The sequence below is a fragment of the Pteropus medius genome, unplaced genomic scaffold, assembly GCF_902729225.1.
Source record: "Pteropus medius unplaced genomic scaffold, Ma_sr-lr_union100, whole genome shotgun sequence".
Lineage (NCBI taxonomy): Eukaryota > Metazoa > Chordata > Mammalia > Chiroptera > Pteropodidae > Pteropus > Pteropus medius.
In genome coordinates this window covers 950,527-973,922 of record NW_024344240.1, presented here as the reverse complement: position 1 = coordinate 973,922, position 23,396 = coordinate 950,527, and the positions used below count along the sequence as shown (strand labels likewise).

The 23,396-nt window shown below is 45.1% G+C and overlaps 1 long non-coding RNA gene across 4 annotated transcripts in view; it reads right to left on the bottom strand.

Moving 5' to 3' along the window:
• The window catches only part of LOC120607202 (uncharacterized), a 151,693-nt gene that overhangs the window by 30,749 nt on the left and 97,548 nt on the right, over positions 1 to 23,396 (bottom strand). Inside the window, exon 3 of one of the 4 annotated variants that reach the window (XR_005654088.1) lies at positions 20,526 to 20,589. The exons of the other annotated variants lie outside the window; for them this stretch is intronic. This is a non-coding gene — a long non-coding RNA (uncharacterized LOC120607202). The remainder of the gene's footprint in view (positions 1 to 20,525; positions 20,590 to 23,396) is intronic. 4 annotated transcript variants of the gene reach the window in all.

The window sequence follows — 23,396 nt, the reverse complement described above, 5'->3', positions numbered from 1 at the left end:
TCCTTTCTTCTTCCCTTTGTCTCTCCTTCCTTCCTACCTTCCTTCCTTCCTTTCCTCCTTCCCTCCTTCCTTCCTTCCTCCTTCCCTTTTTTCCTTTCTCCTTCTTCTTCTTCTTCTTCCTTCCTTCTTCCTTTCCTTCCTTTTTCCTTCCATTCTTTTCCTTCCTTCCCCCTTCCTTCTTCCTTCCTTCCTTCCTTCCATCCTTTCTTCCTTCCTTCCCTGCCTTCCTTCCTGTTCTACTTTTTCTGTTCCATCAACAAGGCCATGTGACAGCAGGAAGACCTCATACTCACCTTGCTCCAAAGACCAAGGGGCAGTTTGTGAGAGAACACAAGGGATGTGACCCTTCCAGGTTGGGAATGTCTCCATCAGTATTTGCCCCTTTTTAAGTTTTACTTCCGAGATCATCTCAGGTTTCAGAATACATGCATAATACCTGCTCCTAAGCATTTCTTGAGCCCTTCCTGGAAACCCAGAGATGATTAAGGCCCAGACTCTGTCTTCAAGTCTTCAAGGAATAGGCAGCTTAATGGGAGAGAAAGCTCTGGGATTAACATGGGATCACAGTTGACTTGCACTCTCTGTCCCATGTGTCTGAAGGTGTCTAGAGGAGGTATGCCTTTCAGCACAGTTACCCCTCCCTGAAGGCTGCCTCCCCTAACTGAACAACCAGTTTGACACAGGAATCCTAGGCCTGCCTTCTCATCAATGAGGCAGATCTCAGCGAAGATACTCAGCCCTGCAAGGCTTGGTTTCCCCTCAGCGATCACACACACAGATCCCACTTTTCCAATACATATCTTACCCTGGGGCTGTTTGTTTCACACTATTTTCTCTTCTCTTCTTCCTGAAAATACCAAGAGTTTCTTAACTGAAGTAAATCAAAACCAGTTCTGCTTTAACATATTCTGGAGCACTTCACAGCATGCTTTAAATCAAAGCAGGAACACCCTGGTCTCAGGACCACAGCCTCTTGGGCAAACCTGCAGTCCAGCCAACAGCTCAGGCTCCCCAGCCCTTCTCTACCTGTTCCGATTCCGGTTTCTCCACCTAGAAAAGTACATCTGACAGACTTTATATACTTCAGACCAAGGGGTGCCACACTGTGAAACTTCTGCTTCTATGTCTTTTTCTATAACTTATATTTGAAGAACATCTGGGTTTTGTGCTCATTTTTCTGTAAATTCAGAAGTTCATGGCCCAAGCAGTTACTTGGTAAAGGTAAGCGGTAAACCTACCTACAACAGCAAACTCACACAGCCCTCATTACGTGCTTGCTGTGGTTCCAAGTGCTTTACATATACCGGCCACTAAACCTCACCACCACCCTATGACATCGATACTCTTATTATCCCCATTTTACAGGTAATGAAAGTGAGGCCCAAAGAGGTTAATTAACTTGCCCAGGGTCATCCAATTAATAAATAGTAGAGCCGGGATTTGAACCTAAGTGGCCCAATCCGTGGTGCGGCTCACCAGCAAGGGAATGCTGTTAGCATGAAAACGAAGGCATTTCTGTGTCCCCTTACATGCAGCTCTGACTCTATGAACACCCGGCAAGCTGTGTAGATGAACTACATTTGTACGAATTGACTGAGTCCACATGTCACTTTCAGGAAGAGCTGCGTTTGCTGGGGTGAGGAGAAGGAAGAAGAGAGATTTCTGCCCTTGAGAGATTCTATTTTAATTTAAAAAAAAAAAACTGAACAGACCAAGCCCTGGATTTCAAGATCAGTTTTCAAGGTCTCCAGACATGAGACAGTCATCTTAAATGGGAAGCATGACAGGAGTCTGACCTCTGTGTGGCCTCCCTCCTTGCTCCCACTGCAGTGCTTTCAGGCTCAGGAAAGCATAGGAAACCAGCATCCCAGGAGCCAAAATCTCCCAAATCTTTAATTAGGTGTCAATACCAATAGGCTTTGGAAGGTTGTGAAAGCAGATGTCACCTTCTCTAGTGCTAACACAGTGGCATTAGTCTAAATTTACTGATAACATAAAAAGTCAATTAACTATTTCTAGAAGTTCTAATATAAACTCAAGAACTTGCCTTGTTATCCTAGCATAACTTCCTAGAAACACTGAATCACAACATGCCACAATGCAAATTCCTCAGACTCAAGCCCCTTTGGAGAAAAAGCTGGCTACAGCAAAGGGCAACTAATTGATCCTTAAGATGGTGATGAAGGTGATGATGATGGAGAAGATAATGTCAGCAACGACCATGGGAGCAAGCATTTGTGCAAAACCTAACATGGGTCTGGGATTGTGCTGAGTACCCTTCATGCATTATGGTATTTAATCTTAACAACAACCGTGAGAGGTAGATACTGTCGCAACACCCGTCGAAAAGAGGAATTAGATGAGAGAGGCCAACTATCTGGGTCAAGGTGTCATGGTTGGGGTCACGATATGAACCTAGGCCAATCTGATTCCACAATTTCACATTCTTATCCAATGCTTGACTGTCTCTTCCTGCAAGAAAATCTTTTTATAGAAAGTTCTGGGAGCAGAGTATGCTGATTATTCAAATTTTCTGGTAAATACATATGCAATCCATTCTAAATATTCATTTGAAAATTTTTCCAAAATGTTCATGGTCCTGTCTTAGAAAGTATAGTATACTAAATATAAGTCTATTTCTGTTTTATTAATAGATATACTCAGGACTATCTTCTAGCTTTTTTCCATAACAATTAGATTGGACTACAGAGTATTTTGATATAGGTACAGGAATTGAGAATGACTATATTAATATACAGCCTGGTGTGTGTGTGTGTGTGTGTGTGTGTGTATAATATACAACATATACTAATATATATCTTTTCTTATATATACACTAGATATATATATATCTAGATATATATTTCTATATATAATAAAATATAAATATATTTTATATATTCTATATATAATAGATGTATATATTTTTATATATTTTATATATAATATATATAGATATAGATATGTTTATTATGTATAGTAGATATAAATAAATAAATTGATATCTATTATATATAAGATATTAGTATCTTATATATGCTATATATTTTGATTTTTTATAATTTATATTATATCTTATTTTTTAATATTCCCAGATATGCTCTGAAATGAGATCTTAAAAAATAAGATCTAAGAAAATTTATTTTATTCGCTTTTGTCTTGTAAAAGTACAGTTAAATTGTTTTTATTGATAAGTAGAAGTTTTACTGTAGTGAACTGTACCAATGACTGCTCACCCATAATGTGTTTAGAGCATTAGATATGTGCTGAGAAACAGGAAGAGAGCAAAGAAAAACTTAAAAACAATAAAACCTAGCATATAAACTAAAATGCCCAGTCCCTTAACCCTAAGGAAAGTCCAGTTTCTCATAAGGGGCAGTCAGTGTATTTTTATCTTGTGGTTTAATGTTTTTGCAGACATATTAAATCATAAAAATCCAAGAAACTATATCTCACCCCCCAAACCACACAATATATTTTAAGGAATGTGTCCCTTTTCTAAGAAACTGCTTGATTTGCAGGAAGTGGCAAAGTGGCAGGTGTGTTCCCATGATCAGCCAAAGAAACCAAATAAACGTTCCACTGGGCAAACCTGTTTCTCTCTGATAAACAGCTGCCGGCTGCATTAAGGGAGGAAAAGAACCAGAGGACTGCCCTTGTGTTTGCATGGCACTTCCGTTGTTCTGTTTAAATTGAAAAGGAAAGTGGCAGCCCACACTGCTCGGGAGCCAGGCCAACCCCAGTTCCTGCATGGGCTCGGGGATTCAAAACCCCAGCCCTGGACAGAGGCCTCGCCTCGGCAGGTCATCTGTCTTCCAGATAGGCATGGGAGAGGATGGCTCAACTAGGAGTTTCAGGAGAATCAGATTTCACATAAAAGAGAAATTGTTCCACAATAGCTAGGCTCAGGAGGGAATGGGGTTGGGAGAATTGTGTCCACCCTTACTTGCTCCCAAACCAACCCATACCTTTCCTCTCACACCACTCACCACACTGTAGATATTTGCCTGCCTGTCTGGATCTCCAGTAGACTGTGAGCTCGTGGAAGTCAGGGACTATCCACCTTGGGCACGTAATAAGCACCTAATGCATGATGATTATTGTCGCTGCAGTGCGTGCTTAAGAAACATCTATGGAATGAATGGAATAGAGGAAGGATTGAAAGAATATGACTTTTCACTTGGATGTCTTTTGCTAAATGCTTGATGTTAGAGCTCAGTAGCTGGGATAGGATTAATTATTTTTTAAAACATACCAAAAAGCATCAGAGGTGAATTGGCTTGCTGGAAGTTCCAGATTAAAATCAGGGGCTCTCTCGGAGAAGGGAACCAGCTGGCTGCTTAGGAGGCATGGAGTTAAAGTAAAGTCCTAATGGAAAGGGTCTGAAGGACACCATCCAAGGGGTCCCCTAGCCACACAGACAATAGTGGGACAATTTTCAGATTCCCTAGAAGCTCTGAAAACTCATAGAGACAGACTAGCTAGGATGAGACAGGGAGGGAACTGCTGGGTCAGGCTGGGCCAGCTTCACAGTGGTCCTGCCAGTAAACACCCTCCAGGAAAACTGTGCCATGCAGTGAAAGTGCTGTTGTGAAAGTGACAGGCAGCCAGCCTGCAGCACTGTAGGCAAGGCTGTGTCCTTCCCCCTAGGCTAAGAGGTCACTCATGCTGCCCTTCTCTCAGGCAACCAGGAGCGAGAATGGGTGGGCAACTGATGTTCGTGACCTCTTGCTATGGACCACTTCATTCTCCCATGAAATGCCTGTGAGGCTGGTGACATCATTTACATCACACAAAATTGAGGCTGAGAACTATAACTAACATAAAATCACATGACTGGTAAGTAGTAGAACCAGAACTTTTATTTTAGGCTGACTGTTCCGGGGCCAAAACAGAACCTCTGGCCCCACAAGACCCAGCCTGCTCTCCCAGGCCTGTTAGAGGCAGCCTGATAGGGTAGAGATTTTGACAGCAAGTTGTTGTTAGCACAGCCTGCTCTTTTGAGTGCCTTGCAAGTTATTTCCCATAACTTACTGCCTGCTGGTTTCAATTGGCCTATCCTGGAGCCACCTCCATCTGGAGACATAATCTTTGGAGACATAATGTCGGAGTCTCAGCTTGACCTGCTGGATGTCCAGCTCACTTGTCTGCTCCAAACTAGCCTTTCCTGATACTTCTATTAACCCAGCTCCAAACAAAGAAAAATTCTCCAGGGCCAATGTTCCCGAAAGTGTGGTCCCTGGGATGTTTGCATAAGCAGCAGTTTCTGGGCCCCACCCTAGACCCACAAACTCAGAATCTCTGGGAGTGGGGCCCAAGACCTGCAGTTTTAACAAGTTCCCTTTGTAAGCCTTATGCCAGCTAATGTGGGTCAGCCTCTGCCCTCAGGTCTCCCGGGAAGACTGGGGCTCCCAAACTGCTCCCCATGACCACCTCCCACCCATCCCCCAACTCCAAAATTGCAGTAGCACATACTTCAGACAGAAAATTTTGGAGGGGGGACTTCGAAGAACTAAGAAAAAAATTAAGTGACCTATTATTTTACCATGTGAAAGAAGCAATATTAACATTTAGGATTAATTCCTTCCGGTATTTTTCTCTGTATATTGACACAGATGGTTTTCCTGCTTTAAAAGAAATGGCATTACACCAGACTGTACAGAGGCCTGCTTCTCTCGCTCAGCTGAGCACAAACACAGGCAACCCTGCCACGCAGAAGGATGCTCGGGCTTTCCTGCAGTGTTACCAACTTACAGTTCTCCGTGGAGGCTACTAACACTACAGGATCACAGACCGTGGTGCCAATGCAGAAGAAGAATGGGGAATTGGAATCAGGATGTCAAGGGTTTGAAAACTTGTATTTCTGCTGATACTGCCCATCTCCCAACCTCAGAAGATTACTACCTACATGTGGGTCAATTCCAGGAATACTCACATTTTTTTAAATCCTAAAAGGTTAGCAATGGAAAAACTTTTAGAGATTATCAAGACCAATCTCCTCACTTGTAATTGAGGAAACCAGAGTGGAGACATATTTGGCCTCTGCAGGAGACACATGGTGTCTCCTCACCAAGCCCAGGGTCCTCCAAGTCTGCTGTCTGTGCCTGGACACTGCTCACCAGCCCCCGTCCCCAATGGCCTGTCATGCTTGACAGAGGGCAGCAGCCACATAGGGCAGGCCCAAGTGGGATCAAGGTCTCAGAACATGCCTTTCGAATTTCAAGCATCTCTCATTACCATCACCACAGCTCTTGGCCCAAAGTCCAGTTTTCAGATCCAAGGGTATCTGACACTGGCCGTGAAATGTTTCTGGGGAGTGTCCTGCTCACAGCTGTCAAATTCCAAAGGCACCAGGTCCTCCTACTCTCAGCAGAGCAGTCCCTTCTAAGGAGAAGACCCTGAACCAGCTGAGAACCAGATCCCAGTCTTACACTGCTCAAGAATCTTCTCTGGCCTTCACATGATAACTCAGGCACAATTCTCCTGACTCACAGCACATGGGAGAGTCCTGAGCAGCAAAACTCAAAAATTCCCTTGAGTCTTCCCCTCATGTGAGCCTAGTTTCAGTTTCTGGCTCTCCACTCTCCCTTTCTGCTTTGAGAGAGGGCTCCCCTAGAACTGCTCAGCAGTCTGGGGGACATGCGAATTCAAAGTAGACCCCTGGACTTGAAGAAGCTGACTAGCAAACATGAATTCATTCGTTCATTCATTCTTCAACCTTCTGAGTTGTTCTTTCCCAAGCACAATGTTAATGGGTTTTCAAATATAGCTTATTTAATACCCATGAAGACTCTATCAAATGGGCCTTATTCTTCCCATGTTAAAGAAGAAGACCCTGAGGCTTAGAGCAATGAACAGATCACATCCACTGCCAGGCTAATGAAGAAAACTTCAAGCCTCTCTCACACAGGCCCCTTTTAAGGCCGTAGCAATTTATAAAATTAAGATATTTTAGATGCAGTTGGTTAGAGCACTGTCTCTTTCCACTCCGATGTCTCCTCCTGTCACATTTCCCCTCATGTCAACTGGCGTAACAGCAGCTACAGGCATTTTGGGATCCAGCTAAGAGGAAGTTAATTTGGGGATAAATTTATTTTGGGTGTAGTGGGATTTATGCCTGTGATTCACAATCATTTCAATGCAGAGGCAGGTTATTGCAAGCTGCCCCTATAACTGTCCCCATGGCTTCCGGGAATACACCTACCACCCACTGGGCCAAGTCACTGTCATCGAGATGCAAAGGTACAACACCTGGCACCTGAGATATGTGGGAAGTGGAGGAAAAACAAGGATTGAAATAGACAGAGCTAGAAGCTAGTCTGGAAATTTCTTCCAGTCATCAAAAGTGTGGAATTGTAGGAGGAGAATTTAGCTCTTACTAATGCCTACTCAAAAAGGGAAGTTTTCTCCTGTCAGAATATATTTGATAATACATCGAATACAGTTATAAACATACCAGACACTTTTCTCCTTTTTGATGGGAATTATGTAAAATAGGTTTTATCAAAATTCCTGCATTGTGGGACCCAAACCTGTAGCTATGTAACAAAAAGTGGAAGTCTGTGTCTGAAGTCATGTTTTTATGCATTGTAACTATCAATGATATTAAAAAACCATTTTGTCAACCATGCTAGAAGAAAAACTAAAGTGAACATTTCCTCTCTTTAGAAAAATTATAAAATCAGTATCATATGAAGAAAGGTGATCAAAGAGTTATATTCAGCCAAAAGATGTTGAGAAAAAGTATTTCAGAGTTTTGATAGGTTCAAAATAATTCATAAAAATTTTTGTTATTTTTCTGGATTCTATTAAGTTTGTGATACATGTCAAGTTTTTAAAACTTATATTAGATGTGACTTCTTTTCTCATTCTAAGTAAAATTTTCATTATTATATCTAATCCTGTATTCGTAATTTTATATTCTTTTCATTAAAGAGGTCCCCAAAATTGCATGACCTTTAAGTCCTACAAAATCTCAATCTGTCTCTGGAGTTGAAATAACTTCCCCAGATAGGAAGTGGCAGACCCCAAAATGGAAGACTTGGGGCCCTAACTCTGGGATTCCCGGCACCTCACCCCATGTGCACCGGTCATCAGGCAGCCTGGGCTACAACAGACAGGGTGCTAGTCGGGGAGGGTGAAGAGTGATCCATTATCCAACAGGCTCCATCATCGCAGCCAATACATTAGGCTTCTATGTCAACTGGGCAGGCAGAGAAGAGGCTTTTTGAGGACGTGAGTATGCAATCTGACAAAACTTGACACTTAGAACCAAGTGCCTCGGTTAAGGATAAATAAGACAAAGTCCCCACACAACATATCTGAACCTGATTTGATTCTTCCAGGTGCCATATTCCCTAGACTTGCACTGTCCAAAATGGTAGCCACATGTTGCTATTTAAATATAATTAACATGAAATAGAATTAAAGATCCAGTCCCTCGGTTGCACTAGTCACATTTCAAGTACTCAATAGCCTCATGTGGGCAGTATAAATATAAGAATGTTTCCATCACCCCCACAATTCTATTGTTCAGCTCAACTGACTTAAATATTCATTACTAAGACACATCTAAGGTCTTCTCAAGCAGAGGTCCTTTTTTGGTGAGTGTGGCAGATGTGTGAGAAGGAAGAAGTAGGAAAAAGGAAGGCCTGTCCAGGAGAAGCACAGCGGAGCAGCCTAGAAGCAGAGAAGGGCCGAGGGACAGCCAGAGAGGAAATGGAACCCTGGCCAGCTGAGGTGTGAAGGCTTACAGGGAATAGGGTGTCATTAGACACCCTATTGATCCAAGAAAATGATTTAAATCACACCCAAGAAAGAGTAAAGAGTGGAATTATTAGCTTTAAAATTAAAGTCTTTTCTCTCTCGCACACGCTCTTCCCTCCCCCCGCCCCACACACGGATACGCTCACATACACACACACTCACATGCATTCACACTCCTCACTCACACACTTTAAAGTGCACTTTGAACTCCGAGTCTTTGCCGGGGAATATTAGTTACAGCTTTGTGTGCTGGAATGGCTATGAGTTTGAATTGCAAAGTTACTGTCAGCAACATCACCCACTTCTTCAGGCCTCCCCTCCACTGCCACTCCACTCCCCAAAGAGCTACTGTCAACTCCAGACCCCCACAGAGATCTGGAAGGCAGCACCCCTTCCTCTGGGGGCTGTACCTAGCCCCCACTCTCCTGCTGAGCCTGTCTCAAGGAATAGATCCTACACCCAACTTCCCATATTATGAGATTAAAGGGCAGCTTAGGGACCTCCAGCTCCTTTCATGGGCTGCCAGAGGCACAAGTTCAGTGAATTCTAGAGCAAGAAGGCCTGGCAGAGTAAAGGACCCACATTTCTCCTACAAAGTGGCAGAAGGCAAGGTGACAACTATGTCAAGTTTTAAAGAACCACTGTTATGGGCCTTTTTTTATTTAGTTTCTCATTTAACCCTTGGCCCATTTTACAAATGGGGAGCCTGAGGCTCAGAGAGGTTAAGGAACTACTGCACTGTCACTCAGCTGGTAAGTGGTGGAACCAGGATTCAAGCCAATGTGTGTGACTTCAGAATCCTGACTCCAAGTCTAGGCAAGGTGTGGGCCAGCCAAGCGGCTGCCTGGAGGACAATTCTCTAAGGGACTCTACTGCACCACAAGGCAATGAGACAGGTAGGGCCAGTTCTCTGGGCAAGGTTCCTTACATCACCTGCAAAGTGCCAACGGGCCCTACCTGGGCTCAAAAAGACAGTGCCCTCACCTGAAAACAAACACTCCACTCAGGCACCTCCTCTGCTCCTCACTACGTAAGTATTGGATAATCAATAAGGAAGAGGTCTGAATCATTAGCCTGCCCACAAGGCCCACCTATTTCCCTAAGGCTCTGCTCTCACTAGGGGGGCGCCTTGAAAAGAGCAGGAAACGTGGGTAACATGTGTACTTTCTTCACCCAGAGGCTCCGAGCTGCCCAGACTGCCACCGACAACTGATTTCACAGAAGCACTTAGCTGGAAGGACTGCCTCTGCTTTCGATCTAACCTGGTCCTTTTCCAGAAAACTTGTCCAGTGTACGATATATGTGCTGCCCTCCCCTTCAACCCTGGGCTAACAGGAACAAGAATTCCAGTAAAGGTGCAGGACCACAGAGAAAACCAAGGAAACAGTAGGCAGGCCATATACTAATAGTCCTCGACATTTCTCTTAACCCTGGGTTTCACATTTATTTCTACTTACAGAAGACAGTTTGCCAGCAACATTACCCACTTCTTCAGTTTGCATCCAGGTAAAGGGATTCAGAATTTTAATTAAACTCTGTCAAAACGCAAAACTCATTTCTCCTCATCTGTGCTCCCCAAGCATAAAACGGCACCAGGGGACTGAAGGACAACAGCACCAGGGCCAAGCTCAGCTATGGGGTCACCCTCTCCTGCTCCGGATGTCAACTTGGGTCCACAGGACCAGGATCTCCTGCAGGCTGTCGTCAGTGTGTCCCAGGCACAGTACCTGGCTGGGACTCGGCAAACATTAGTTGAACAAATGAGATTCTTTCTAGTTAGGGAGGGAAACTCCTGCTCACAGCATGCTCCAGAAGTCCCTGGTAATTCACGTTGTCTCTCTGTTCTGAGCATCCATTTGGGCTGGTTTAGAGCACAGGCTTGCTCAAGAGGCAGCCCTCCAGAGAAGAACAGGGGTTAATTGTGTTTACTGGCAGCTGTCTTCCACAATATACCCTACAGTCACATCTTACAGCTTGTAAAACTTGATGGCCTTCCAGTGGGAAAAGGGAAGAAGTCAAACTCACAAAAAGAAAGTGTTCATGAGGGACTTTAATGGGAATGGCACCTTCAGACCTGTCAGCCCTGAGAACTGCCTATTTCCCAACCACAATTCAACTCAAGGGCAAATATCACCTTTCTGTATAATAGGAATAGAGCATGTTAGGAAAATAGCTTGCACCAAAATAAGAGTAAAGCAAGATCCGGATCAGAACTAAAAATTTTGGACATCCAAGCTGTAAATATTGATTTAAAACCATTAATGTACAAAAAAATATTTGAATAGAACCCCGCATTGCTCTGTTTAAGTGGGCGCAAACACTACGGTTTTATCTTTAAAATATTTATTTTCACCACCCTGCCCCACCCCTACCCCTCACCCATTAAGAGCAGCACATGCTGCGAACTCTGAGATTTTTAAGAACCTGGTCAGACTCCTAATTGCTAGCCAACACATTTCTTGCAAATGGGGCTTAGAGAGTGGAATCAGCAGCTGGGTGCCAAGAACGCAGGAGCTCTGCTCACATCCCATGTCTTCCCTGACACTGAACCATAGCCTGTCACTGCCACAAGTTAAAGTCTGTGAAACTGAAAGAGCACAGGAAAGGGTAAGAAGTGAAGAGAAAGACCTAGAAATAAGCAAATGAGAATAGGTACTTAATGAGGTGGCATCATGATACAGCAAGGACAAATAGTAGCTCTCCTCTTGGCTGCTCACCCCTCTGCCCTGGGACCCTCCACACTCTGACTCCAATTAAACTCACCAGCTGTGCTTCCAAGAAAAGCCTGCCTGGGTCAGTCTGGCTGCACAGACACTGCCACTGACAGCCACGGGGAGAAACTCAAACCAGCCACGTGGCTTGGCCTACGTTAAGGTCCAGTGAAAACACACCTAGCTGAAGGAAGAAAAGAAAACATCTCAAAAACTTCGCTGAGAAGCCACTGGCTTGGGCCAGATGCAGAGGCTTCTTGGCCGCAGTGTGTATAGACACCAGGCAATGGTCCTGGCTCTCTCTAACCTCCAGTCCATAAAGAAAAAAGGTGATAACGAGGAACTGGGCTTTTAACCTTGAGAAATAAGACTGCTGCTACACCCTCCGGAGTGTTCAGTCCTCTAGCCCAATGGTTCTCAGTCGGGAGTGATTTTGTCCCCCAGGGCACATTCGAAAATGTCTAGAGACATTTCCATTCCCAAAACATGTAGGAACACCAAAATCTTTTTTTCCTGAAGAAACAGTGTTGTTGTTTATTTTTTCCTATGGTGACATTGGTTAACAAAATACAGTAAGTTTCAGGTGTACTATTTACAGTAAAGTATACACACACACACACACACACACACACACACACACACATATTGCATTGTGTGTTCACTACCCATAGTTAGATTTCTTTCTGTCACCACATATTTGACCCTTTTTACACCATCTACCTCCCCCACCACCCAGTAGCCACTAGTCTATTGTCCATGTCCATGAGTCTCCGTTTGTTTGTCCTGTTCATTTGTTGCTTTTATCTTTATTCAGAAATTCAAAATGAGCTCCAGTGAGGCCGGCCTTTGTATACTCCAACACAACGTTTCCAAACGTCACAACTAAACAAGACGACCACTGCGGGATTGCTGAGGACGACACCCTTGACCTGACATTGCTCTTTGCTGTAACCTACTCCAAAGGGCCCCTGCTCCTCTACATGCGGGCTCTGGAAGGTCCCAAGTGTGTCTTTTTAGAAATAAATTGTAAAATGCTATCTATATTAACAAATTGGCAAGTCTTCCTTAGCGATCTGAAAAACATGCTCACAGAAGCTCGCTGTGAGAGCACCTGGCTTGCTACTTTACAGAAGGAGAAACCACCCTTGTACCAACAAGTCGGGACAAAAAGAAAAACCCACAAGTTTTGGGTGTGGAAGCACAAGCAAGCAAGTAATTGCCAAGTCAAACACAGGAAAACTTGACACTTCTACCAAAGGACAGACAATTTCAACCAACTTATGTCGAAAAGAAGCCCAAGCGCTGATGGGGCACCACAAGCCACAGAAGCACAGGGACCATGGCCCCGACCCCTGACCGACTCCTCCCCTCCCTAGGAGGTTCTCATTTCTCCACCTCTAAGCCAAGGGAAGGATGGATGCTCGTGAGACCATTTCACTTTCTCCTCTGTACCCCAGTTTCCTTCGATCTGCCCCTCCCAGTCTCTCTGCACATAACTTCATCTCCCCACAGACATCCTACACTGTCTGGTCCAAACCTTCATTCCACCCCTTTATTAGAATGTTCTCATACTGAGATATTCACAGCTGTAGGGCCCAGTGGTTATAGCGAATATTTCAAATGCTCTGACATTTACCAGCGATGAAGATGCTCAGGTGAACCAAAAAGTAGGCTGGACTGTTGGCTACCCTGACATGCTAATGTGCTAATGCAGGCCAGCCCAGGCCAATCTGAAGTGCTGACTGTCAGAAAGGCACGTTTCTGTCTAAATAAAAAAATATTTTTTAAACTACCTAAAGATTTCAGTTGGTTTAGAGGTGTAGCTGGATGAGAATCTTTCAATCCGGGGTACAGGAATGGAGAGAACAACTAAATGGTCCTTGGTGGTTTATAAACAGGGCTGGGGGCTGCTGCCCTTTCCCACTGATATATGACTCTGGCCTGAGATGCTGAAGTTGCCAGCCAGCTTGAGTGCAGCAGCCGATATTCCTCAAGCCCCTTGAGACCCCATGAGCAGTGAGGGGCCCCAAGGGAAGGCCGTTCTGGCTAATGGTAAGGAGTGGGTGGAAGGTGAGGCTGAGAAGGACGGGGTAGGAAGTTAGATGGCAGAACAGGGCTTAGGTTGGCAGGACAGAGCATGGCTGTGGCCATCCTCTAATAACATCACAAGTGCCTGTTAAACATTTACTTACTTTATATTAGGAGAACAAGAACATGGCACATAGAAAAATGGAAATGCTGAGGGCAAGAAAGAGGCTCAACAACAGAGAGATCGTGTTTGGGCAAAGTGAGAAAGTTAAACGAGAAAAGCAGACCATTTCTCACTGTCTCAGATCCTTAGAAAACTGCCCCCAACTCCAGCATGATTTTTCTAGAAGTCAGGAAGAGCAGCAGGCAAAATTCCAAAAGAAGTCCGTCCATTGGTCAAAATGCACCCTTAATCGTTAAAATAATATACAGCATCACACCACAAATCACAGCACTGCCTCAATGAATATTAAACGACTATTATATTGAATGAGTTACAGTTGTTTCCTATGCATATTAAATGGTTTTAACATATTTGACAATAAGGCATAGCTGAAAGCAGGCTTGCTCTGGAATCAGGCTTCCTGGGTACGAATTTCAGCTCTGCCACTTAGGAGCTGTGTGACATTGGGCAAATCGCTCAACCTTTCTACGCAGCACTTTTTCCCTCTTCAAAGTGAACTCTCAATAAATATTAGCTTTTCTTTTTAAAAAGAGGGGATTAAAATGAATACTCGAAAGACCTGGGACGTCAATCACTTTATGAACATTCCTCTTCTTCAGAAGTTACTGCTGAACTATCTTGCCCTTCCTTAATCTCCATGAGTTTGGCTACGCCCCGAGACAGAGCCTTTCCTGTCTGCTTTCACGTGGAGGCTATAATAGCGCCAGGCGCTTGGCCGACTGTTTCTCTGATCTCTGTTCTACCAGAGCTGAAATTCCACTCAGGTCTGTGAGGTCCATCTTATTTCCGAGGCCTCCGAATACCTCCTGAAAAAGTCAGGCCTTTCAATTCAGTCCTACTCTCCTGTCCAAGGGATCCATCACATAGCCTTTGGAAAGAGGTGGCCCCACCATGGGAGGGATCCTGACAGCACTTGTGGAGGGCCTGTTGGAGAAAAAGTCATTCAGGGACATGTCTTAAAGCATGGTGAGGCAGACATTACTGAAGGCACCATCGCAATAGGCGCAGGGACCACTGCAATAAGGTTTTGAAGTAGAGGGAGAAAGACTGGGCTCAACTCCAAATACAATAAGGAAAAGGAAGAATTTATAGTTGAGGAGAAGGTTGGGGTCAGGGGATGGAAAGTACTGAGAGGAAGCATTGGGGTAAGGGAGGATCTGACCTGCCGTGATTCGAGATTCCTGCTGAAGACAGGCCAGGGTGATCAGACGTCACCTGTGGGGTGGAGGGTGGTGGTGGAAGATGAGCAACCTGCTCAAATACTGAGGGTGATCAGATATGGAGGATGGGGGTTTCTGGCTAAACCAACTTTTAAGGATTCTTCTAAGATTGAACAATGCAGAAATAAACATAGAAGTTCAAAAGTTGAGGCCTAGTTGACAAGAGCTCAGGAGAGCCTGACTGAAGTTTGTTTATGGAGACATTCCTTGTCAGGCCCAATCTCCAGGGCAGCATGATCGTGGGTGAGGCCCATACTCTAGGGAGATGGGGTTCTTCGGTGCTGGGAAGAGAAGGGCACAAGGGCTGGGAAAGGCCTTAGACAGAGAGAGGAGGTACAGGGAGAAGGACGGGCCCTAAGTGCTTCCATCACCGATGACATCATTTTGTTGTCAAGTGGCCACTGCGCTCCATAGAATAAAGCAGACATTTAGCCTCCCAGCATCCTGGGGACGGAAAACATTGGATTCATGTGCTTTTTGTTTATTTGTTTCCTTCTTAGAATCAAAGTTCTCACTGTATGGATATAAAACTAATTCCAGCCCTTACTATCCAACATAAGAAAGAAAAACTTGGTTTCTAATAAACAGCTGTTGATGGACACGAAGCCAACAGGGCAAAAAAAAAAAAAGCCTCTCCTTCCCACGTGGTCTTTCTCAGAGAGGAGGGAGAGGAAGGAAGTGATCTAGTGTCCAGAAGAACTGCTGACACCACGGCAGTGAAAAGCATCGTCTTGCAGCTTCTCAACTTAGTGTTTTCCCACAGCCCTGAAGTAAAGGTTCAGGACTCTGGTCCACAAAGGTTTCTGCCAATCCCCTACATCCCTGTCCTGGCCCAGAAGACCCTCAGGGCCTCAGGGCTGAGCTGTGTTGTCACACGTGCACATGTGCATATGTACATGTGCATGTGTGACAACACACCTGAAGATACACAGGAGACAGAGCAGTTCCCCTCTAAGAATTTACAGAGGCACCTGACCGCCATCAGCTGGGGTGAACAGAGCCATACCTACATCCCACTTTTCTAAAGGTAACGGCGTCTCCACGAGTAGGAAGGCAGAAGTTTCCTTCTAGTTGAGGCAAATGAAGGTTTTGTTTTCTCACTGAAGTGTTGTAAGAATTAATTGTTTTGGAGAAATAACTCAAAATCTAAGAGCTCTGATTCCTAAGCTGGAAGACAGACCGGATCTATTCATTTGGCAAGCATTAAAAACCCACTGCTTAATTAATACACCAACGGCTCCCTTTGCAAAGAGGAAGCGCAGTGCAATCGCACGGGCTAGCACGCTTGGACAGAGGCCCGCACACAATATGAAGGTGAACACACAGCGACTGCCATTTTGCATGTTTCCCTGTCGCATCGGTGAGGTGATAAAAATTAAAGATGTTAAAAATCAAACCTCTAACATGTCTTGAATTGTATCAGTAACTTCCTTTTAAACAAGGTATTATGTTCATTTACTGATTGCTCCTGAAGAAAGGCCCTCTCCCCACCAGGAAACCTCTTTAACCAGAAATTTGGTTTCCCATTTGATGTGGTTTGCGCATCTTCAGGCATTTTTAGTGTTCTCTCGTCTGTTTCACGGACACCACTGAAAAGCCCTGAGCTTACCATGCATTCATTGTAGAGTCTGATATTTAATGAGCACAGTGATAAAGGCTTCACATTCATTGAACCATTTAGCTCTCCCAATAGCTCTATGAAATACTATTATTACCCTAAGATAAGGAAACTGAGGCTCTGAGAATAATCTTCCCAAGGTTCTGTAAGTGGCAGGTCTAGGCTTCAAACCCAGTCCGACCTTTCTCCAAATCTATACTCCTGTCCCTGCACCAGTGTGCTTCCAGGCCATCAACAGAACCTTGGCATTCTAGCGAAGACGGGCCGTGTCAGAAGTGACTCTGTGTTCGTTCTGAATTCCAAAGCCCTTCTCTAAAGCAGGTTTATTGGAAGCATGGGCCTTTATGAAGGCCTTGAGGAAAAAGAACAGAACCAGATCAGAAAGCCTGTTTTGTACCTGGCCAAACACAGCCACCTGCTTCAGGACCAGACCCTCAGCTCAGGGCTTCCCCGCCAGCCGTTCAAAATGTGCCTCTGTCAGCTTTGCCTCTTTGGTCTTGGTGTTCTCACCTTTAAAGTGGGCATAGTAACACCTGTGCCATAAGGCTGCTGTGAGGAGTTAACGTGATAAGAATCCTGATGCATCTTACAAAGAGGCTGGCACATGGTGGTCAGTTAACAGTGGTCACTGCCACTGTTTCAAATGGATTCCCAGGAGTGATTCCTAGATCTAGTTGAGGGAAGAGGAGGAGAGCAGTCTTCCCCAGTGAAAACTGCTTCTTGCTGAAGACAGGCCAGTGTGATCAGACAACACCTGGGGGATGCTGGAGGATGAGGAATCCACTCGAATATTGAGGGTGATCAGATACGGAGGATGGAGGATGCTGGCTAAACCAACTTAGCAAGATTCTTCTAAAATTGGACAATGCAGAAAGAAACACAGAAGCTCACAAGTTGAGGTATACTCGATGACCTTTGCGTGAAAGGAGACAAATGTTTGTCACGTATCTATTACATCTTTTTAGAATTTCTGGTGCATGGTGATGTTAAAAAGCAAACAGACTTTTTGTTTTTATTATTATAAAATTGGTTGCGTTATTGCTTTACAATTCTCTACGATGCACCCCATATTGCCTACACCTGTGGTAGACTTCTCCCACTCCCTTCCTCCCCTTCCACGCCCCTTCCCCGCCCAATGCCACAGCCTAGATCTCTTCCAAACTCCCTAGTAGAGATGGAATAGAGAGGCAGTGGTGAACTCTGCCACCCTCATACCCCTGGTGATCACAACACTCCAGAGGAAGGGAAAGCGGCTCCTTGACAAACAACAGGGGCCTGGCCGCAGAGGGCCTCCCTGAAACACTTTCCAGGGGAAAGGAGATGCACATGCAAAGCTCATAACTGGGGAAGAACATGCTGTTTAGGAAGGAGAGCGGAAGGGAGCGCGGCTGAGATGAGGCTGGGGAAGGAGACAGGGGTCGACTTTCCAGGGCCATGCAGGCCTTGTGAAGAGGTTTTGGTTCTCTTTTGTTCACCGAGAAGCCACGGACATGATCAGGGCAAAGAGCAGCCTGGAAGGATCGAGGCAGGGTGTGGGAGACCAGTTAGGAAGCTTCTGCAGCAGCCAAACCTGGACAGGGGGAACAGAAGTCAAAATGGATAAGTAGATGGATTCGGACCCACATCCTTAGGAAGAGGAATCAGTAGGACTTGGTGATAGATTAGGTGTGATGGGTGGTGGTGGAATGCCGAGGATGAAGTCTGGTTTCTGGCTCAAGGAGCTGCGGGGACAGGGTGCCCCTTACTGAGACAGGGGACACCTGAAGAGGAGAGACTCAAAGGCTGAGGACAGGGGCTGGGTTGGGAGTGGGTGGGGAGAGATGTGAACAGATACTGAGCTGAGATGAGTTTGCGTTGGGTCGTCCAAGTGCAGACGTGGAGAAGATGGCTGTATTTACAGTCAGGGTTCCAAGGAGAGTCCAGACAGAATGTATGGAAACTGAAACAGGAGGGGATGTGTTCACCGGGAGAGAGAAGCCACAGGAAGAAGAGGGTTCGGGGGGAACTTCCACCCTAAATGGCCAAGCAGAGGGGGTAGAGGAAGCAACAAATGCGACCAGGCAGGAGTAGGCGGAAAAGCAGGAAGAAACCCAGCAGACAGTGGTGCCTCGGAAGCCACAGGAAGAAAAGAAGATTTAGAGTTTTCATTTAACTTAATAAAATGCCGCTCAAAGGGTGAGAAAGATGAAGTCTGAACAATGTCATCGGCATTAATAGACAAGCAGGGAAGAGGTGCTCTTCTCGGGAGCAGGTGTGGCTGGGAACCAGCAGCAAGGCCTGAAGGATGAACAGAAGAGGAGACATGAGCTTATATCTGAGCCTGCTGCCCTATCTCATCACTTAACATATCTCCTTCACAGCCTTTATCTGATGTGTGATTATCCTGCTTATTTGTTTGTTTACTTGTTTGTGGTTCCCCTCCCTAGAAATGTAAGGTCTGTTAGGGCGAGCACAGTGTCTGCTTTATGTACAGATTTCACAGAATGCTTAGCACGAAATAGAGACTCAAGAACTACCTGGTGAATATTTGAACAAATGAAATAGAAACAGTGTAGAAGTCAGTTTGGTTAAGAAGGAGGGAGAAGGGGAGCTGGACAGTGGGTCGGGTGCGAGCGGAAGCTACTGATATTGATGGGGGTGCGCCAGTGGTAAGGAGAAGAGAGACGGGTTGGTGCCCCTGAGAAGGAAGGGTGTCCCACGTTTAGGTGGAGGGTTAGGGCAGAAGTAGGACACTAACACAAAAGCTTAAAAGAGAGAGACTTAGAGGACTTCTCTAGTCTGAATGACATCCAACCCACAGGTCCTGGCCTTAGGGCATGTTACCCCAAAGCAAGCCCTGAGACCAGAATTCTTGGGCAGGTGATTCAGTGAAGAACTGCTCCCCTCGACATCACCAAGGAGCAGGACAGAGAAGGGAAGAAGCCAGGCCAGGGTCAGACCTCAGGTGAAGTCCCAGCCTCAGCCCCATCCCAGGAGACTTCTAGACTGTAAACTGCCCCTCCTCCAGAGTTTGTCCCCTCCTCCCCAAGGCAAGGCAGCTGAGCTTTCATATTCTCACACCTGGTTCTCTCTAAATACTGGTTACTGAAACTCCAGCTCCCTTGGCAGGAGGGCAATCCTTTGAAGAAGGGGACAGGGTGAAGGCCACAGAAGCTGCTGCCAGGCGGGTTCACGGAACTGGTCAACGTGGCCCAAGGGTGTCTGGGCAGAGAGTCAACAATGTGTGCTGCAAATCAGGCCATAGTTTTGTGCACATTCCCCTAGAAGAGCCCATCAGACAAACAACTTCATTCCTGGAGTGGGCTGGATGGTACTGGGAGAGCTACCATTTGGAATCATTTTTGTTCTGGAAAATAATTCTTCAAAAGAAATATTAAGGCTCCTAAATATTAAGGCATTCTTCTTAGAAAAGTATGCAGGTATGAAATTAGTACAGCTACTAATACTGAATGCGAGCGGCAAGAAAGTACTCAAAGTATTTAGAAATACTTAAAAGTAATTCAGAAAATGGACTAACCTGGGCTACGTTCCTGGAACATGCGTATTATCATCACAGTATTGTGGAATCCTCAGAAATAATATCAGTTTAATAAAATAAAATAAATCAACCAACTGATATTTACTGAATGCCTGCTATGAACCCAGCTCTGTGCTAGAAGTTTACCCTCAGACTGGGAACCAGATGATATTCCTAAAACAATTAAAGAATAAAGCAAAATAGGATCCACAGGAGGCAGTGCAGTTTGATGGTTAAGAGTCAAGCCCCAGAGTCAGACTGCCTAGAATTACTCTCATTTCTGGCACCAAACTCTCTCAGTTTCCTTATCTGAAAACTGGAGTCATAGTAGGGCTTGTTTCACAGGATCCCGGTGAGGATAAAATGAAGTGCTTAAGTCCCACAGTGCAGTGCCTGATGCAGACAGCAAGTGCTCAGTCCTCGGGAGTCTCATCGCGGCAGGTGTTACTGCAGGTGAGGAATGGAAAAGACCTCTACTCACCTGACTTGTCTCCTCTCTTGCTCTGCTCGGGACCAAGACATTTATGCCTGGCTATGGGGTCACGCTAGAAAAAAAAAAATCGAGAAACATTCGTCCTTGTTTCCTTGGACCCAGATGCAGCCAAGCTAAGCATGGACCAAGAGTTGAAGGGCAGATGGCAAGCTCTTCTGCTGAGCTGGCCAGGAGCCGAGGCTTTCTGTCCTGGGAGCCTTTCGGCCTCGCAGCGCACACGTGCTCAGACTCTAAAGAGTGCTGAGTCAGCAAGGAAGCACCGGGAAAGCCTTTGGCATGTTTGTATCCTTACTGACCATTTCCTGCCCAGCACCCAGGAGCCAGTGTTGACACTTTTCCAATCGGCACACAGAATGAGTCGCTCAGGCCCCAGTGATGCAATCGCACAGGCCTGCACTCCTATCCTTCACCTCCACTCACAGCTATGTGGCCTTGGGCCATCGACTTTGACCTGTGAAGGCTCAATTCCCTTGTCTGTAAAACAGTTTCTGGCTTTGGCTGCACATTAAAATCACTGGGGGCATGTATAAGAGTCTAAATGCCCCAGGCCTCACCCAGACCAATAAAATCAGAATCCCTTAGGATTGAACCACTGCTGGAAGGGCAGATGGTCATCTTCTACTCATCGGAATGAATTAACTGAGATTATCCATGGAAAATGTTTAACGCCATGCTTTACAGAGTGCCCCATTAGAGGTGGTACCACTCAGAGTTCCTAGACTTTACAGACACTCCCCACAGGCCCACAGAGGATCATACTTTGGAAGCTTTATTCTATCCATAGGAAGTTTCTGTTCAGGGGCCCCGCTTCAAGGATCAATCCTACATTTTGATTTCTCTAGTTCTTTTGATCGCTTTGGTTCTGAATCATCTTATTCTTGAAGAGAGAAAAAGGTCAGATCCAGAAAGTGTTTCTCTCTCTGAACTTGGGGCTAAATCCTTGTGTCCAATTATACACTCAGTGGGCCTCATAGCCCCTATTCAAAAAAGAGAGTCACCATTCAAAGAGAGTCTCAGTTCTTGGCCCACAGAGGTGACAGGGCTCAGGGATGGGTATCCACAACCCTGGCTACTGTGGAGGCTGCCCTGACAGTAACACCCTTGATAGAGCTCTAAGAAAAATATTTCCGGCTTCCTGGACAGATCTCTAATCAACTCAGGGCTTCAAGCCCTGTGATACCTGAAGATTCATGCAAACCAGAGTACGAAGATTTCAGAATGTGGGAGAGGCCTTTCCAGGTCTTGCTTCACACGTGTGTGGAAGCATGACGTGTTAGACTGAGAACTGAGAGAAGGAATTGGGACAAAACAAGCAGGATCCCTTGCAACTTGTAGTTATGGTTTTCAAGGAGTAATAAACACTTAGGAGAAAGGAAACAGAACTTCAATTCAAGGAGTCAAAGGAGACAGCCGGCATCCCACTGGAAGAAGAGCTGGTAGGTGACAAGGGGAGAAAGTGCTCTCCGCCCAGTGTAGAGACAGTGCTTGCTGTCCAATGGGAGCTCAGAGGCCAGGATCCAGGCAACAGAGCAGTTGATAGAAACTGTTCCAGTCTCAGCATGAGTCACTAAAAGGAGATCCAACTGTGCATATTCCAGACCCTGATATTGCTTTTTGTGGAGTCATTCAACAGCATAGTATTTACTATGGGCTAAGCATATCTATCTATCTATAATTCGATATTTCACAACCCCATTCAGTAAGTGCTCTTAGAATCCCATTTTGCAGATGAGGAAACTGAGGTCTGGCTCCAACATCTGTGCTCTCAATTCCTGTGCCAAATAGTTTTTAGTCCAGTTAGGGTGTCAAACAGATTGACAGGCAATTAGACTATAGTGTCTAAAGGATGTAACAGGGACTGGCATGAGTGGCGGTATTCAAAATCAGATTATTATTTGATGCTCACTCATAGAATGGGAATTAGAAGGGGCCACTTCGTAACAGGCTAATAGGCACAGAGATAAAATGGGTGTGCCAATTGCTGGAAAGATAAAGAATTAGAGACTTGATTAGGTATTTAGCCAAGAAAGTGGAAAGGTACGTACACACCAAGACCTATATGTGAATGTTCATGGCAGTTTTATTTATAATAGCCAACTTCTATCAACAGGTGACTGGATAGACAAACTGCGGTACATCCATGCCATGGAATACTACTCGGCAGTGCAAAGAATGAACTGCTGATACACACGACATGAATGAATCTCGAAAGCATTATGCTGGGTGAAAGGCATAAGAATCAAAAAAAAAAAAGTACATATTTTATGATTTCATCTGACCATATGGAGTTCTAGAAAAGGCAAAACTCTAGTTTCAGAAACAGAACAATGTTTGTCAAAAGAGGGTGGGAGGGGAGAACCGACTGCGAAGGGACACGAAAGTTGATGAAAATGTTCTATATCTTGATTGCGATGTGTCTACATGGCTGTGGATGTTTGTCAAAAGTCACTGAATTGTATGCTTTAAAAGGTGAATTTTATTTTATGTACATTATGTGCAATTTTTAACAGAGACTTGAAGTCATGTAGCCCCTCCTGAGACGTGCTGGGCTCCGAAGCTAGGAGTGAAAGCTGTGTATGCTCTGCTTCTTTTCCTCCTTTTTCCCTTTTCTTTCTTTCTCTCTTTCCTTCCTCCCTTCCCTCCCTCCCTCTCTTCCCAACTTCATTCTCTTCTTCCATCTTTCCATCCTTCGTCCTTCTTTCTCCCATTCCCCCTTCCTTTCCTCTTTCCTTCCTTCCCTCCATCTCTCCTTCCTCCCTTCTTTTATCCTCCCTTCTTTCTTCCCTTCCTACCCTTCCTTCCTTCTTCTTTCCTTTCTTCCTTCCTCCTTTCCTTCCTTCCATCCCTTCAGCCCCTCTT